This window comes from Alligator mississippiensis, chromosome 2 (genome assembly GCF_030867095.1).
Source record: "Alligator mississippiensis isolate rAllMis1 chromosome 2, rAllMis1, whole genome shotgun sequence".
Lineage (NCBI taxonomy): Eukaryota > Metazoa > Chordata > Crocodylia > Alligatoridae > Alligator > Alligator mississippiensis.
The window spans coordinates 219,355,370-219,375,150 of record NC_081825.1 but is presented as its reverse complement, the minus strand read 5'-3'; the positions used below and the strand labels follow the sequence as shown (position 1 = coordinate 219,375,150).

Below are 19,781 nucleotides of genomic sequence, written 5' to 3'. Positions count from 1 at the left end.
GCCAGATCCAGATATGGTGGCACAGAAGGCCTGAAGCAAGGCACACATACTGTTAATATGTGGTGTTAATACTGACCCATGTCCCTACCCAGATTTCAGTGAGCCCCACCCCTGCTCACCCCACCTCCAACTTGCTGTCCCCTCAACAATAGGGCCCATGGAGCCCTATTGTTTTGTGGACAAAACAATAGGGCTCCATGGGCCATATGTTTGACACCTAAGCTCTACAAGCTACAGTAAAACCGGTAATATTAATAAGCTTCTAACACCTGCTTTCTTTAATTTACCTAATCCTATTGAATTATGACTGGCGAAGCAGCATGGTTAACTGTTCCTTCTTTTGCTTTTAGAGCCAATTTCTCAGAGTCCTCATTTGAAACCCCTACAGGACTGATCATTATGTGTAATCACAAGCTATCAGCAAACTGCAGAGAGTCTTGCTACTATCCAAGGTATGCACAACTGGTCAATCATTCTATGTACAACATCACAGCAATGCTACACTGTAATTGCTGGATTATTTACCAGTCTGAATTTCTGGAAAACTAGAGGAAAAATGCAAGACATTTCCTTGGATACCGAAGTGTGGGATTAGTTCAGGGGTGCCCCACAGGCCCAGATCAGGGCTGGGTCATGCTCCCTTGCCCTGCATGGCCAGACTGGGCCTGAGCCATGTCCCCTTTACCCCATGCAGCTGGATCAGGACTGGGCTGCTTCCCTCCCTCCACCCTCCACACAGTCAGATCAGGCCCACTGGCTGGGTGTAGCCCACAGAGGCACCAGGCACCACCCCTCCAGTCCACGGGCAAAAAGACTAAGCACCACTGGATTCGTTTATTGAACCTGGCAATTCTTCTTTCTGCGCATGAGGCTGAATTGCTCAAGTTGGTCTAGGGAAAGAATTTTCCCAAAAGATAAATTGATGAGGACCTTGACTGGGGACCTGTTCCTCTGCAACAGTGGGGACAAAAAATCCACTCTGTTCAGATGAACTTTAAGATCAAGTTCCTGTGCATAAAAGGGTCAGGCACTGGGAAATCTGGATTAATTTCAACTCTGTGATTGCAGCACAGGTACTGGATGCAGGCTATAATCTAAGTAACAGAGATAACAATAGCAATGAAGACAAAGGAGCATAGATTTCACAGCACAGACCGTGGATAGTCAAGTTGCTAACAATTCACTGTGGTTTGCACCAATGCAACCAGAGCAATCTAGATTAAAACCAACATGGTCACACCTATCCATGCCACAACCACCACCCACTTTATTGCAATGTACACGTACCCTTAGTTCCTTCAAAATCCACAGGTTTAATTACCTTTACTTATTTTCCTTATTGCAGGGTTTTTGTTTGCTTTTTCTGGGTCTTGTTTAGGGTTTTGTATTTATTTATCTGTTTGTTTGTATTGCAAGAATGCTGTAGAAACATGTTCGATAATGTCGTCTTTTCTTAGGTAAGGCTTTGGACTTTTCCAATCCTGTATTATAGGCTCTTCTACTCTTCTCTTAAAAGAAAAGCATAAGACAGGTTTACTGACAAGTAAACGTTCACTTGTTCAGTACAGGTGTTGGTTTCAGTCAAACTGGCAGATGTGTCATGCCAAATTATACCACTCTTGGGCATTGATAAAATTCCAAAAAATGTCCCATTGTGAATTCAATTAGTTGCCTAGGTATCTCTGTGGATTAATTACTAAAATGTCTTCTGCAGAATCAGGCACAGATCCAGTCTCTGACTAGAGTAGCCAAAAATTCATTCTCACCAAATAGTTTAACATCTTAAGAGCAGTACATTTTTTGGCCTCACAAAAGCACTTATTGCATGTTGCAGGTGGCCCAGCTACTTCCTGAAATCTAGCGGGGCAAGGTAAGGAAGTAATCCCTCTTAAGTATTTCTGGCCTTTCTCCCTCTTTAAGAAACCACATAAATTCATAATTGTGAAATTAAATTTGTAAGGCCCAACTTTGAAAACCTTCAGGGATTAGTCTCAATGAAGTCAAGAGGGTCACTTAATATTATGTGCAAGACTAGATCCCTTGTAGGCATCTGTCTACACTGGCTTTTATAAAATTTCAGTCTATGCAGAAATAAACACATCTTGAATTAAGCTTGCCTATTCAGTTTTGGCATATATGGGACAAATTACAGTCCCTTATTTCCCCACCCTCACCTCCTTATTTCTGGTTTTAGGGCCATGAAATATAGCTGTTGAATAACCTTTCTGTAATACAGTTAATATTACACTTCCTTGACATTAAATTCAGTGTTCCCAACTCCTTACCATTCCCACACATTCCCCTTTCTCTCTCTCACACACACACACACACACACACACACAATCTCTCTCTTATTTTTATCCTTCAGCTTTTGAAATACACACTATTACATGGATAGTATCATGGGATTTACTCTTTGCAGTTCATCCCTAAGGACTGTGGAGATTAAATTCTCAGTTTTATAGCTACCATAGGTCTGGTGGGCCTTTCACATATTTTGGTTTTTCTTTTTTTTATTTCTCCCCCCTCTCAGTCATTTAAGGTGACTGTACCATTTTTCCTTTTTTGGATTATCATAATTCTGACTGGGAAACCAAACTGCAATAAACTTCAAAAGATCTTACCTTAATAAATGAGAAACAGTGCACAAATTATGTGAACTACATGGAGCAGATATAGATATATATCTACTATATGAGACCACTGACACTGCTGTAAACTACCTGCTAAAAGCAATGCAATTAAAGGAGGCACAAGCAAAAGAAGTTCTCCTGTATTTTGAGTCTGACTCAACTGGCTTATAGCTAGAATGACTGGTACAAAAATAATAATGCTATAATTTTGTTATACAGTATTTCAGGGGGTGGGGAATGGTGTCAATATGGATAAGACCAAGAGGCCTGTACTTACAAAGTGCTTATTAATTTTGCATACCTGTTATTAAGTACCCAACTTTGGATACCAAAAAGGCTCAGTGTTCAGAGTGCTAAACATCAGTCATCTAAAAGCTGGGCCTCTCTAGGGTAGATCTAACAGGGCATGTAAAAGTGGAGCCAGCAAACTGACTAGTAACTTTGGAAAATTTCAAGCAACATTTTCAAAAGGAACCACTAATTGAGAGGCTCCCATTTAGGGCTCCCCGCCTTGAGTCTTCATTTTAGTTGCACTTATCTTCTACAGTTCACTTTGTTTTCAGTGGAAACTATGTGTTCAGCACTTCTGGAAATCACATCTAAGGGAGTTCTATCAACACAAAGGGTCGTCATTCCAGAAGGAATGTAACAAGTCATTAGTTTTTCACATTCCCTAGAAGTCACCACCAGGACTCAGATAGACAATACAAAATTTAACCTAAAATAAAACATTTTAAGTGGACAGACATAAAATTTATTTCTTTCAAGGCTATCTAAGCTGTTGTTAACAAATACACCTATTGGTTTCATTTTCAGAACTGCAGAAATAGTAGTATTTCATTTACTTTGAAAAGGAAAATAATAAAGTAAAAGAAGAAATAATATGAATAAACCATTTTTTTACTAAGAAAGGAAATGTGATTAGAAACAAATAGTTCAGCATCAGGGTGATTTTGTGTGCCAGGACATTTCTAATCATCTCAGCACCATAAATCTATCAATTAACATACTATGTGAAGAGTCCTAATGAAGAAGGCAGGCACTAAAAAAGGCATGCACACTTGATCAGTGGAGCATAGCAAGATATGGTACCCCAGGCTTGTATTCTACAGGATGGATCATCCAAAAACACTGGCATGAGTGGTGGGGTGAGGTGCACGTTCCAAAATGAGAGAAAAGAGAAATTGTAGCAATATATATGTCCTACAAGCATGCCTGATACCCATTTTAAATAGAAGATGGTTTTCAAACAAAGTAGGTACTGGTGGAAATTACCATCTGGAATGAAATGTTCCTAGAAATGTTAGTGACAACTGAGGCCACATATTGTTAAAAAAGTGAAAGAAAGGACATTGGATATACCTGAATCTTACCTGTCGTCACACACCTGTTGGATTTATAGTGATGCAACTGCACTGACTTCGCTGGAGTTGGTATGGGAGAGTCAAATCAAAACCCTAATACAAAGATATGTAAACAAACCATAAAGCAGTGGAAGAACGCATAGAATCAGATGATAAAAAAGCAAGTGAAAGGGCACCTATACAGTGAAAAGAAAAGAAGAGAGTATGAAATGAAGGGAGAAAGATGTTTGTGGGCATAGGGATCCATAGTAGCCATGATTTGCTTTTCAAGCAAGGATCTCTGAATACAAATGAGAGGGGTTAATGAGGAGAGCAGTGGAGTTTTGGAGTAGGAGGTAGTAGTTGACAAATAGCACAAAGGCAAGAGAGTGCTCTGAAGCTGGTTGGTAGCTTCAGTGCTCCCCAACCAACAGCATTAAAAACATATGAGTCAGGACTCAAGAAGCATCAGATTGACTTTAAAAGAACAAGTGTTCTATTAGTAAAGTTGGAGTCCTTTTTTATTTGTTTTGGAGCACTAAAGTTTCTGTTTTCATACTTTTCTCTGAAACTAAGAGGGCTAGCAATTTACTGATTTGTAGTAGTTTTGCTATTATTAGTAGTATTGTTAATAATAATGATGATGATGGCTGGGAGTTTCATTTATTCACGAATCTCAGAGCTATGCTGTAAAAACTGTGAGGCTTGTGACAGTTGCTTGACTACCTCTCTGACTCTACTACTAGAAATCAGCCACTGTATTCCAAAAACAGGCCCAAAGCACAGTACTTGCTATTAAGGGGCGGGGAGTACTGCAAGACACTAGAGTTCCTTCTAGGCAGCACACAGTGGCATTTTACAGATACTATTAGAAAGTTAGCAGCATCTGCATTGGACTTAGAACTCAGTTCTACACAATACTAAGCACCTGCCATCTAAGTCAGTGGGGATGGGTGGCACTTAATACCATGAGTAGCTGCTCATCCCCCTGTAGCAGTGGTTCTCAACCTGTGGGTCACAACCCAAAAGTGGGTTGCAAGAATATGGATCACAAACTAACTTTAGAAATGGATTCTCCTTTAAAAAAGAAAAACATGGAAAACCGTGGCTTTTCCCTTGAAGACTAACAGAGTTCCAGCCTGTGAGGGGTGCTTCATGCCCCACACACCCCTCTCCTGCCCCACACACTCACCCTATGCCCCACAGATGGGGAGCTAAGGCCTGGGGGCAGCAGATCAGGAGTGAAGGGCATTGGATTGGAACTGGCCATTGATGTTTATAAATGTCCTGATACAAAAAAAGGTTGAGAACCACTGCTCTAGAGGACTGAACGCACCATATAGAGGAGCATAGCAGGGAGATTTAACTCAACAGAATAACCAAGATTAAATTAAAATGAAAATACATGATACTGGTTTAAATATAGAATGGGAGGGGGTTGTACTCTTTACTAGATGTATCAGCATTCAATAAAAAGTTCAAAGTTGTCATAGTACAAATTTCCTGTACCTGTGATAGTGTAACAACTTCACATTAAAATGATTTTTGTTGACTATTTCTAGCTCCATACTAAAAGTGTGCAGCTTAATGAATACTGGAAGTCAAGATAGAGATTGTTTATTTTGGTGTGCTGTCACTTTTCTACTGTTTTAGTGTTGACCCCAGGCCTTGCAAAATCTTAGATGTCTGTTCACCCCTGATATGTGTCTTGAGCTACCATTAGCCTCAGTGAGATTTTACATATGCATATGGAAGAGGTAAGATGTGATTCATTTTAAGACTCTTGCACTCCCAGGGAATACTATGAAATATATTATGAACCTTGGATGTCACAAGCTATGCAATTTTGACAAATAAAGCATAGCAACAATGTGACATGAACTTTATGAAGCCACAGATAACATCCATCTTTTGACTTCATGTAAACTGACAGGAAAATAAAATGGCCTTTATCTGCCCACAGAGAATAATTAAAAGCCTAAAAGAGATTTTAAAAAGCAGGGGGAAGGGGGGAAAGGGGGACAGGATTAGCTAGCACTGTCTCTTTAAGATCATGCAAATACAAAGCACGTCATTAGGGGAAAGGTATGAAATGCCATGCCTCATGTTCGCAGAAATGGTCTACCTGCTAGTAGAGAAAAAAATTGATCTCTAAGGGTATGTACATACATTCAAGAATCTTAGGGGTAAGTTAGGTCACATTTGAAATGGTCACCCAATCTAACTTAGTTCACCTACATGTGGACCTTACACTTAGATCCCTATTTAGGTTGATCTAAGTGCAAACTGTACAGAAGTTCCAGGAAGATTAGATCGATCAAAAAATGGCTGACCCAATCTAATGTAACCATGTCTCAGAGGTGCACTAAGGTAGATCGGGTACAGGTAGACTGATCTAACTGAACTTCTGTGCACATTCACAGTGCAGCCCCAAGGCTGGGAAAGCTCAGCCACTAGCCCTAAGGCCGCATTTTTCCTATCCCCCACCCACAAAGAACTGGGCTATTTTTAGCACCCACCCCCTCCCCAGTTCTCCCTCTACCCCCAGATGGACAACCTGCCCCCTCTCCCCACCACCAACCATGGATTTGTGGACTAGCCAGCCCCACCCAAGCCCTCCACCCACCGCAAACCTGCAAGCTGCTCCTAGTGCCAGGAGCCAATTGAAGTTAAGTCAGGGTGGGGGAGGTGAGGGCAGGATCAGCGGGGTGGGTTTGCCAGGGGGGAGTTGTTCCTCTGGGGGTGGGAGAGGTTGGGATGCTAAAATAGCCTCTGGTTCTCAGCCCCCCCCCCCCAATCCCACCAAACCCCCAACTCCCTGTGGATACCAGTAAAACCAGCCTTAGAAGTGGTTTGCAGGATTGTGAGCAGCTCAGCAGCATTAGGGAAGGGAAGGAGAGATCAGGCAGGGGGGACTTGGTGGAATCAAAGAACCTCTCATGATTTCACCAACCCCCTTAGACCCTGCTAACCCTCCCCCTCCCCCCCATTTCCTCAAGCCCTGACACAGACAGCACTGGCCCCCCCATCCCCCAAATCCTCCCAAACTACACCAATGTCCTGTGGATATTGCTATTTCCCTGACCCTCCCAGCCCCCCCAACCCCACCAGCCTGCCAATCCTCCAAACTCCCCACTAGCCTCCATCCTGCCCACCTCTCCCTCTATGCCAACTTATCTCAGATCAGGGGCCATTTTTAACTCAGTCTAACCCTCTGAACTGCAAGCTATAATGTCTGTACTAAGCCCAAGAGTTTATAGAACAGCTCAGCTCTGAAGTAAGAATGAAAGTGAACTCTGCCATGTGGGAAATCAAGCTCAACCAACCTAACTGCTGTTATCTGGAAACAAATAGGTTGAAAAGCCATTAGGCTTCTCTTTCCCAAATTGCTCGGACTATTCACTATTGTACTGAGTACTTGAGAAGCTTGAGAAGCTCTCAAGACTGCTACATTAGAAAGGTTATTATCCAGATAATCATAGTGTATATGATGAACATGAGCCTAGCCTTTTAGAACAAGTCTGCTGTAGGAAGTCTGTTTTTTACCATCCAGGATAGATTACCCAAGCTGTCATTGATCTGGCCAGAACTGCATAGTTTCTGAATCAGCATGTACTTTGAAGGTCTAACTGGTCTTTTTCTTTCCTTTCCCCTCTTCCCCCTGTAGTGATGGACCTAATTCAGACTCAGTTGCATGAAAGCAAATCAGAAGCAGCTTCCATGCATGCAACATCAGCTTCACACCTGCTGTATTTCAATATACAAGTATTAAAATCTCCCCTTCAAAGGTGCTTAGAGAAACAATCAGCCATAAAACCAAGGACAAAAAACAAATAGGCTGGCAATGCATATGGGCTCTTTACCTTTCTTTATTGACCAAATCTCACTCTGAAAATCAAGCCTGGAACATTAGCTCAGTACTGGCTCAGGGAAGAATGGGGTAAAGATAGGCCATTTCCTTTAGATCCTTGAAGTTGGTCTACCCAAACACTGATGAGGTCTGACACCACTTAGTGTGCTATTTGCAATTAACTATGTAACATTTGTAAAGCTTTTGAAGATGTAAAATTATATCTAATTACTATAATTATTATTATGAAGATCTATCAAGATACTCAGAAGATCTAGGTTCAAATATACTCTCTGCCTTATTTGGGGCATCAATTTGAGTCCAGATCTCCTATCTCCCAAGTGAGTGACTTAAACACCTGCATGTATGGTGTTCTGGAGACAGGTGCACTCAGTCCCTTCTGTTACACTAAAATACTTGAGATGAAGATTAAGAGAGTCAGCCTGACATTATAGACTGTGGTTAGGAAAGTTCCCTGGGAAATGGGACACATGGTTCCAGGTTCTCCTGTAGTGAAAGGGTATACAAAGTACCTCCACAGAAGGGAGTGAGAATATGCCTTATCAACCCACCCTAGAGTAGCCTAGTGACAAGAGAAGACTCTTGGGAAGTGGAAATTGTGGGTTTGAATCCCCTTGGACAAAGGACAGAATTGAATCCAGGGCTTCCATGTCATGAGTGAATGGTCCAACCACTTAAGTGTCATATAGGAGGAGCTGCCCCTTCCATCAATGATTCTAGCTCCCCCCATCAAAAAAAACCAACCTTTTTTCAACTAAGCTAACTGGCAAAGTTGACCCAAAATTTACACAAAGATTTGGGAAATTGCATGGTCTGGGTGAACATGAAAAAAATCACCTACCTCTACTTCACAAGGCTGTATCCATTTAATAAACAAGTAGTTTGCTTATGCAGAGCAAGAAATCTCCTAGGAACTGACATTGCGCTTTTAAGCACTGTATAAAAATTTGCTTTATCTGCTTAATAATGTATCTAGATTTAACCTCTCCTTTGCAACAAACAAAATTAAACAGAGCAAATCTGCCTTGGGATATGAGCCTATTATTAATAGGGATCTGCTTAGTGTATGCTAAAACAGTATTGTGTTCCCTGACACGCTCAGTTCTATTTGCATTATGAAAAGCTAGAGCATTAACTTGGCAATAAAATGCATGGCCTCCTGAAATGAATGTAGTGGATGAATGAATCCTGCTGGTTCCAAGCACAGGCCCAGTATGTTGCTTTGCATGCTCTGGTTTTCCATGAGAGTGAGTAATAGAAACAGTCCCATGTTCAGTAGCTTGTTTTGCATATGACTTACACACAGTAATAATCCAATAGCAAATTTATCTTAAAAACAAAAAACAAACAAAATGAAGATAAGGTTCTACTCAAGCAGCAAGCTACTGTGTTATCTTTGCATTGCTCCACTTCTCTTAAGGTAGCATAAAAGGTGCTATCTGTAAAATACCTTCTCTGGTTTGTTATAAAAAATGACACCTCTCAGCTGACCTCTTTAAATCTGATTGTCTATGCTTCGCAAGCTATGCTTTCAATCTAAAGAACATTTTAAAATATTTCAACAGCTCTGTTCCAAGCTGTGATTATCCAGGAAACTCAAAATGAAGCACATTTACTGTCTAATGTTTGCTGCCTCTCATCTTTTCAAATTCACTACTTCACTGCCTGTTAGGTTCTTATGTTTCAACATGTGCCCTTGAGAGCCTATGAATGAATCAAACACATTAACTCAGCAGGGTATATTGATGTGCAGCTACTGAAAGGGTATTAATGGTCCTGTATGTACATCTCCACACAAAGTAGGAGCTGACCTAAACAGCTCACTTGAAATCTCCACGTATCATGATAAGTGGATACTGAATATAAGACAAAGCGGCTCATATATGTCTCTGTCTCAGCAGTATTAGCTCAAACATATTTTTAAAAGCCCTCAGTTCTGGCTTTGTGAGAATCAAGAATCAACCAAATTTAAACATGGTTTTAGTGCCATGTCATCAGCTTACACTCACCAGTCAGAAGCAAACTTCTCTTGTGCTCTCTGCCCTCCTCCCCTTCCATATGCACTTCCACAAAGTGACAGACCTCTACCTGTTTTATATTGTTTGCTCTTCTTCTGATCTCTAAGCTACATACAGCCTTAACAAAACTGCTCTTGGCTAGCACCTAGAAAGAGAACCTTCCCAGTCAATGGCTTAGCCATTGTACCCATAGCGCCTCAGAAATTGTTCATCCAGATAAACCTTATCTCACCACTATTTCATTTCCTGCTTGAGCTTCCTAACAGCCCTGTTTAAATCAAATCCATGGAGCCAGACAGAACAATGTGAAGCAGCTAAACAGAATCATATTTATATGTTAATAAAAACATTCTCCCTCCCCTTACCCCCACTATCCAGAAATGGATTTTTCTCTTGTAAAGAACAGCTATATTACCCAAATCAATGGTGTTTTTGGTCACAGTTGTGATAAAGTTTGCAACTGTATTGCTATGTTACTATAATACCTGATATGATTTAAGCCCAAAAGCATCCCAGCTGGCCCTTTGCTATTTCCAATTCCAGCGCTTGCAGTGAGCAGCCAGTTCTTACCATGTGTATGGGGGAGCCAAGCACAGTGCAAAGCGGAAAAGTAGCTTTCTTCTAGGCTCCATCCATCCCTACCTATCAAGACAACTGCCCAGCAGCACCTCTGACTTCATGAGCATCAACCCTTCCAGCAGCATTTTCAAAGCTCTCTGACAGTTTCCAAGCTTTCACAAAACACAACATCAGAACTGCATACCCCATGAAACTTAGTACCTGCATGCCCATATTCTGTGCATACCCAACATACCCCACCTCCCTCTGATGAACATGGATTTCATTTCAGGTGTCTAGAGCATAAACATTTCTTATCCTCCCCCCCCCCCCATCAAGGGAAATAAATAACTTTTAAGCTCTAGTTTTTGAAAGTGTGTTTCATAGTTTCATAGTTGGTAGGGTCGAAAGGGACCTGAGCAGATCATCAAGTCCGACCCCCTGCCATGAGCAGGAAAGATAGCCGGGGTCAAATGACCCCGGCTAGGTGATTATCAAGCCTCCTTTTGAAGACCCCCAGGGTAGGAGTGAACACCACTTCCCTTGGAAGCTGGTTCCAGATCCTAGCTGTCCTGACTGTGAAGTAGTGCTTCCTGATATCTAGCCTGAGTCTATTCTCAGTCAACTTATGGCCGTTGTTCCTTGTTACCCCCGGTAGTGCTCGGGGGAACAGGGACTCTTCCATTGCCTGCTGGTCTCCCACTGACCCCAAATATTAGGAGTGAACATAGTGAGATAATGATTTGGACTATGGTTGAGACTCCCTGCATGTCTACATGTGCACTTTAATGCAAACTAGCCTATTTTAATGTTCATTAAAGCATCACAAAAAAAAAACCACAAGCTTTCACTAATGAGCATTAAAATAGTCTAATGCACCTTTTCTAGTACCTCACAATGAAGGTACTAAATTTAATGCACACTAGCAAAAGTACATTAATGAACGTGTAGGTGTACTCCCTGGTACTCTACAAATCTACATGTTAATATATTCCAAAAGTATCCAGTGGCCAATTTCCACATAGCACATTTTCTAAGTGCCTATATATTTGGTAGAAGTCTCTTACATCTGCTATATAATTTGGGAAATAAACCATCTCTGAATACTAAAATTCTAAGTTTCTATTCAATTAAGAGTAATAAATGAGACTACAAATATTTTCTTCTTTTTTGCCAGGTCCCAGTAATAAATTCAAATTTCATATGCTTTTCCCATGTAAAATGACACTTGCAATGGGTTGTCAGTGGGTAATGAACATAATGCATTCATATCTGTACCATGTAACGTAAAGAATAAGTCTAAAGATGCTTGTAAATGCTTCCATACCTTACCCAGTCAATAGATGAGAAAACAATCATACACACTTAAGTGTGTTACACATGCAGTTAAGGACTGGATTTTTTATAAGTCAGGCAAAATTAAAGGAGCTGTGTTTAGATATTCATAGGTCATCTAGAAATTTCTAGGAAAAATTCAGATTGGAGTTGGATAAAGGAAGTAGTAATCTGATCTGGATCCAAATCATATATCTTGACTTCAAAAAAGCCTTTGACCTGGTTTCCCATAATCACCTCTTAGAGAAACTGGCCAATTGTCGCCTTGGGTCCTCCATGATCCACTGGCTGGAAAACTGGCTCCGGGGTCGGACCCAGAGGGTAGTAATTGATGGAAGTCACTCATCGTGGTGTCCTGTGACCAGTGGGGTCCCCCAAGGCTCTGTCCTTGGACCCATACTGTTCAACATCTTCATTAATGATGTGGACACTGGAGTCAAAAGCGGACTGACCAAGTTCGCCGATGACACCAAACTTTGGGGAAAAGCATCCACACCAGAAGACAGGCAGGTGATCCAGGCTGACCTGGACAGGCTCAGCAAGTGGGCGGACGAGAATCTGATGGTGTTCAACGCCGATAAATGCAAGGTTCTCCACCTTGGGAAGAAAAACCCGCAGCATGCTTATAGGCTCGGCAGTGCTATGTTGGCTAACACTATGCAAGAAAGAGACTTGGGGGTCATCATTGACCACAAGATGAACATGACCCTGCAATGCGATGCTGCGGCTAGTAAAGTGACCAAAACACTGGCTTGCATCCATAGATGCTTCTCAAGCAAATCCCGGGACGTCATTCTCCCCTTGTACTCGGTCTTAGTGAGGCCGCAGCTGGAGTACTGCATCCAGTTTTGGGTTCCACAATTCAAAAAGGATGTGGAGAAGCTTGAGAGAGTCCAGAGAAGAGCCACGTGCATGATCAGAGGTCAGGGAAGCAGAACCTACGATGACAGGCTGAGAGCCCTGGGGCTCTTTAGCCTGGAAAAGCGCAGGCTCAGGGGTGATCTGATGGCCACCTATAAGTTTATCAGGGATGACCACCAGTATCTGGGGGAACGTTTGTTCACCAGAGCGCTCCAAGGGATGACGACTAGGTCGAATGGTCATAAACTACTACAAGACCATTTCAGGCTGGACATAAGGAAGAATTTCTTTACTGTCCGAGCCCCCAAGGTCTGGAACAGCCTGCCACCGGAGGTGGTTCAAGCGCCTTCATTGAACACCTTCAAGAGCAAACTGGATGCTCATCTTGCTCGGATCCTATGAACCCAGCTGACTTCCTGCCCTTTGGGCAGGGGGCTGGACTCAATGATCTTCCGAGGTCTCTTCCAGCCCTAATGTCTATGAAATCTATGAAATCTATGAAATCAAATCCATCATAATCCTGGTTGGGGTTCAACCATTCTCATGAAAGAAGGTAGAGAAAGGGGGAGAGAGAGAAAGAGAGAAAAGAAACTTCTGGTCTAAATTATAAATTGTGTAAAAACACAATTTTACCTGTTTCCATTTCCAATCATGATGTTATACAGCAGCTCACTGTATTAATTAGACCAGCACAATTGTAGGTATGAAATGAGAAATTCTGAAGGTCATTGAACATGGTTATTTAGGCACTTGGTTGCTATAACATTTGAACACTGAGAGAAATATGTGTTCAGTGGCCATCATTATATAGAGACTTCTTTTATGCTCTCACGCTGAAGCACACTGGACTCTAATATACTATAAGGGTGCATCTACATGTTGCCCTAGCAGTGAGCTATGTCACCATATGGCGTGCTATGGCAATGTAGTGATTACACAGGTCTGCAGTTGAGCACTAGCTACATCTGGTGTAGTGTGCCGCTATCCTGATGTAGCGGTAAAATCTAACCATGCACTGTGTGCATGGTGCAGTAACTGCCCATACTTCATCATGCTTTAGTACTTCCTTTTGTGCTATAGCAATGTCATAGCTATGTGCAGACACGCTCTAAAACATGTAAGAGCAGCAGCTGGCCTGGAAGCTGCTTGGAAGGGGTTTCCATCGTCATTATTGGCCTGTCTTTTATGTAGTCCAGCAGAACTTTGCATTTATTTATTTGTATATAAATAATATGTGTATACATAAACATATAAATGTATATACATTTATATATATAATTTCTTTCAACAAATTTGAGGGAAATATATTAAGTAAAAATATAAATAAGGCTGTGCAATTTAGTTGAGCCATTCAACTGTGACTGATCCTGAAGTTCCTCTGCAGATTAAATTCTTACTGAAATCAATAGAGCCCTCCACATATATGTGTCAGCCAGTTTCTGTGTGGCCTTGCCACAAGGTTGAAGATAGTGACAGACTTGGCCTCACCCCTTCGGTGTGTGGTATAACACACAAGACCCGCACACTATCATCAGAGGTATAACAGTCGGTGGCGCACCCTGAGCAGCGGTGGTGCCTGGGGCAGCAGCAGGGCAGCCAGTCAGCATCTGCTGCACCCTGTCCCCCCTCCACCAAAGAGGGTATGCAGCGCTATTAACCCAGTCACCCCCTCTTAATTATACTACCTACCAATGACCATCAAATTGTGTAGTGGAACCACGTTAGTTCTACTACAGGGGGAACTTGTGAGCTGAAGATTTGCTCCATGTTTCCCAGCTTTTCATTCTGAAAATGGGAGAGCATGGACTAGAGGAAGGAGGTGTTAGAAATGTAGGAGGGGAACAAACTACCTGCAGCCCCATGACTTATTCTAATACCATCTATCATGGAGTATATGTGCTAAGTTTTTCTCTTTTTTTTTCTTTTTTGCTATTCAGCAGAACCACTGACAGACATCAGCACCGGAGAAAGAGAGAGAATAAAGGGGATAAAAGAGGGAATGTCTTACATAAAAATTCTCTTTTATGTCGATGATGTTTTACAGTATATTTCAAACACTTCAAGATCAATTCCAGAACTAGACAGAACAATAAAGGAATATGGCTCAATTCTTGGCTATAAGATAAATGACGTGAAAACAGAAGATACAATGCTAAGCAGCAGAAAACAGACAATACTGGTATTATGGATATATTTGAAGAGAATCAAAGGGGACTGAGATATATAGGAAGTATGAACAAAGCTAACTTTCCACTATTCCTATAAAAAATTAAGAAATGATTCCAAGGAATAAAAGATTTACATAGATGGGATGGCCTGCCCTTATTTTTAATAGACATAATAGAAATAATCCAAGAGAAAGTTCTCTGAGGAATATTAGATTTTCTCCAGTGTGTTTCTCTATCCCAAAGAAAAAGACAGAGTTACTTGATAGTTACATTTTGATATTCATATGGATCATGGAAGACAGTGCAGGCTAAATGTCTTGTAGTTATGCATCCCAGTAAAAAGTTATGTTTGATACAATCAAAGAAGATGAGATAAAATGGTTATATATATCGAAAGATGTCACACATTTAATAAGACTGAAAGAAGTATCATCTATTTACCAGCCAATGAGAAAAAATCATAGGAAATAATCCAGAGATTTCCAGTGTGTAGAAAATGAGAAACAGCTAATGTTTTTAACCATTATTTTTAACATTCCTAATTTCACCAAAGACGTAAGGGGGAAATAGATGAAATAGATTGAAATGTATATTCAATTCTGTCACCTTTACACGGAGACTGAGCCAAGATTTACTGAGGTGAATAGGAAGACTGGTGTTGATTTTAAATGGACTTTTGGATCAGGCCTATTGAGTACCTGACTCCCTTAGTAGATGTATTGTATCAGATTTAGACTCAGGTCCTTTTACACCAGTCAAAAGTCTTATTTTAGAAAGAAATTACTTTGCCAGGATGGTATGAGGAGGATTTACTGTAAATGAGAATCTGGTGCACTGAAACCAGTAGCACCACTCATGGCAGAAAGTGTTATTTATCATGACCAAGGGTGACAGAATCTCTCACAAATCTGGAAGAGAAATTTGTGAGTAAAACAAGAATTTTGCATCTTTTTGAAGTAAAGTGAGTAGGCTTGATTCTCCCATGTTTACATCTATGTAAATTAGGAGTAACTCCTTGAAAATCAATGTACTTCCACTGAAGCAAAATCAGGACCAGGCCACTTCTGTACAAAATCACAAGAACTAGAGGCAGTTTAGACCAGATTTATCCCCAGTAGAAAGCTATGTAAGGAAATTACAAGATAATCAGACTTCAAGTTTTTAAAAAAATACATTTTTTACACTTTCTCAAGAGAACTGCAGGACAGTATTGATACCATGAAGCTGGAATGAAGAAAAGAAACAAACCAACAAACCTCTCTAGAGTACTGGAAGAATACAGTGCTTAACACTGATCAGTGCTATTTTCCCCTTGTGAAACAAATACCATTTGAAAATAATGACAAGATATTATCTTATATCAGTCTTACGGAAGAAATTAGACACACAATTCACAGCAAAATACTGGCAGGAATATGATAGTATGAGAAGACAATTTTATAACTGTGAGTCTTGATGCATGCAGGAGAACATAAACAGCACAGGTAAGCGGGCACCATATGCCCACTACTTTTCTCTAGTTAAGCAGAACTTTGGTTCTATATCAATGAGTACAGCTGAGGATGGTAAGGTGGCAATATATTGATGACCCATGCTAATAACATATGATGTGCCTCTCATCACCCCTGAAGAAGCAGCACAGAAAATAAGGCTTTCCTTTCTTTCCACATGTTGCCTCTAAGATAGTGTTCTTGCCACCTTTTAGTCATGGTTGGAAATAAAGGAGCAACCTTGATCTATGATTTCAAAAACCAAGTACCAATTATAGAACTGCAGTTAACAAGAACAAAAGAATTTTAAATAATTAAAGAAAAGAAAAAGAATAGCTTCCTTCTCTTATTATATTAACAAGTGAACTATTGGAAGAAACAATGGATGAAGCCAGTTTACTGATTAAAAAATAACCTCAACTACATTTTTGTGCAGGGAAAATAATAAATAATAACAATTAACAATTGTTAACTACTTTTCCAAGAGCAGACTTGCTTGTTATAACTCATATAGAAAAAAATTTTACAGTATGCCCTTATATTCTGACACTCACTTTTTTTTGCTATTTATACAAGTCAAAAGCATTTGCGATCAATAATTCTATTTCTCTTCAATAAAATGGTAAATAAAATGGAAAATGTTTTATATATGTGATTTGTTAAAATAATACTCAAAAAAATCAAAGCTTAAAGATGTGTTTTCATGCAACATATGGGTAATTAATATGGAAAGATTCTTTACAATGTACAAGGTAATGATGTTTTAATATTATTATGGCAAAATTGGTGTCTCTACATGAAATATTTTAGGAAAAATATTATCAGTTACAACAGGTTATGTGTGGACAGAAAAAGATATGTATCTGGAAAGCTGGGAGTAAAAGGCAAAGCAGAGATGAAATGTTGTAAGGGAAAATCTTTTGTTTACTAAGAAATTCAAATCCCTTCTTCATAGTTTTCTGAGTTACCAACCTAAGGGTGTGGACACATATAGCAATTGATTCATCCAAAATGTCACTGACTGGGGTGACAGTTCATAATTTTCATGGGTCAGGGTGTGAAAACATGTAACAACAGAACCATTCTCAAAAGTCCCTGATTGGGAGCCAGTTCACACTTGTTGTGGATCAGAGGTGTCTACACATAATGTTCCCTTGCATTCCTAGTAGAACAGATACCTTTTAGGTTTTGAAGCACTGTGGGTCCAACACCAGGAGGTGGGGGTGAACACCCAGTCCAGCAGGCTTTTCAGGGAGTGAGTGGATGGGAGAGGGGGAAGGCGTGCAATCAGGCCTTGAGGGGCTCAGGGGGTGGGTGATCTGTGGCTGGTATTCTTTTCACTTTTCTCCTTTCCCTTCTTTCATAGGACTATAAAAAGTAGGGTTGGACCTCACAGGCTCATCTAGTCCAGCCCCCTGCTCAAGGCAGAATTATCCCTGACTGAAAAATCCCAGACAAGCATCTGTCTAACCTGTTCATAAAACTTTCAAGGATGAAGATTCCATGATTTCCAATGATAGCCTTTTACAGTGCTTGACCACCCTGGTAGTCAGAATACTCCTCCTAATCTCTAATTTAAATTTTACCTGCTGCATCTTGAGGTCAGTGGTCCTAGGTCTGTCTCCCATGGCCATGGAGAAAAGCCCATCTCCATCCTTTCTGTAATTGCCCTTCAATTACTGTTCTCCAACCTGCCGTCAGTCTTCTCTTATCCAGACTGATTAATTTTAGTTCTTTCAGCCTTTCTTCATAAATCATTCCTCCCAGGCCCCTTATCATTTTTGTCACTCTTCTATGGACTCTTTCTAATCTGCCCACATCCTTTTTTAAGTACAGGGCCCAAAAGAGTACTGGATACAGTACTCTAGGTGAGGCCTCACCAGGACTAAACATAGTGGAAGAATAACTTTCCTTGATTTGCAAGTAATACTAGCAAATCAAGCATTCAACCCATGCTTTTGAATTTTTTTGCAACAAGAGCTCACCGTTGGCTCATATTCAGTATATGGTCTACTATAATCCCCAGGTCCTTCTCTGTAGTATTGCATCCTAGACCAGTAATTCCCCAGCCCATATTTGTGCATGCAATTGTTCTGTCCCAGTTGTCAGACTTTGCATTTTTCCTTGTTAAATCTCATCTGATTGATTGCAGACCATTTTTCCAGTCTATCCAGGTCATTCTTGATCCTAGCCCTACTCTCTTGAGTATTTGAAACTCCACCCAACTTTGTATCATCCACAAATTTGCTAAGCATACACTCAATCCTATCATCCAAATTATTAATTAAGGTATTAAACAATACCAGACCCAGAATAGACCCCTGAGAAACCTCACTTGATACCTACTCCCAAAAATAGACATTGAGGCACTGATGATTATCACTGAATACAATGATTCAACCAATTACATATACACCTTACAATATTTTCATCTAGTCTGTATTTCTTTAGCTTGGCAATGAGAACGTTGTAAAAGAGAGCATTAAAAGTCTTACTAAAGTCAAAGTATGCACTGCTCTTTTCCAATCCACACAGCTTATCACCTTATTATAGAAGGAAATCAGCTTGGTCAGACATGACTTGCTTTTGATGAATCCACACTGGCTGTTCCTGACCACTCTGGGTGATGACAGCAGTGACATTTTGTTATGCAATCATACAATTGGCCCCCTGAAAGTGCTCTACAGCCAAGCTCTGGCAGAAGTGCATGGCTGCAGAGCACTTTTAAAGTGCCTGATCACAGTACACATTAACCCTTATTACATAAGGGTTCACATGAAGGCACTTCAAAGCAGAGCACCTTCATTAACTTACATCAGTCCCTGCCTGGGAGCAGGGCTGGGCTGATGCAACCCAGCCCCACCCCCAGTTCTGTCTTCAGGATGGGATGGGGTGATGGGAGAGGAGGGAACTCAGTTGGGGGTTTGCCCAGACTTTGTTGGAAGTGGGGGAGCAGGTGAATTGGAGCCCCCAACCTTGGAGTGGCCTCAATCTGCCTAACCTCTTCCCCCTCCAGCAAAGGCTGGGTAAACCCTAGACTGAGCTCCCACTCCTCCCTTCTTTCCCTTCGCATCCTGAAGACAGCACCAGAGCTGGGAAAAGGAGGGGTGGGACTATGGGAGAGAGGCTGTAGATACACAAAATGAAACTCAATCCCACAAGCCCACAGACCTAACAGGCAACATCTTTTGAGTCAGGGGGATTGCTGTAACTCATGGTGCATCCTGTAAAGTGTCATGAGTTATATCAGGGAGCTGCACATCTGTCACCACCCCTTGTTCTCCTCTAGGTGGGGAACTGCAGCCTCGACAACCTTACGGTCCAATGGCTGGGGAACTGGCTCCATGTTCAGACCCAGAGAGTGATAGTCAATGGAACTGAGTCAACATGGTGCCTGGTGACCAGTGCCATTCCCTGGGTTCAGTATTTGGAGCAGTACTCTTTAATAGATTCATAACTTATCTGGATTTGGGTGTCAGAAGTGGACTGGCTAAGTTTACAGCT

General features: G+C 41.1%; 1 long non-coding RNA gene across 1 annotated transcript in view; it reads left to right on the top strand.

The window, feature by feature from the left end:
* LOC132248743 (uncharacterized) overlaps positions 1-16,844 on the top strand; it is a 49,517-nt gene extending 32,673 nt beyond the window's left edge. The window contains exons 3-5 of the long non-coding RNA XR_009460095.1: positions 351-452; positions 1,835-1,870; positions 14,557-16,844. This is a non-coding gene — a long non-coding RNA (uncharacterized LOC132248743). The remainder of the gene's footprint in view (positions 1-350; positions 453-1,834; positions 1,871-14,556) is intronic.
* The last annotated feature ends 2,937 nt before the right edge of the window (positions 16,845-19,781 follow it).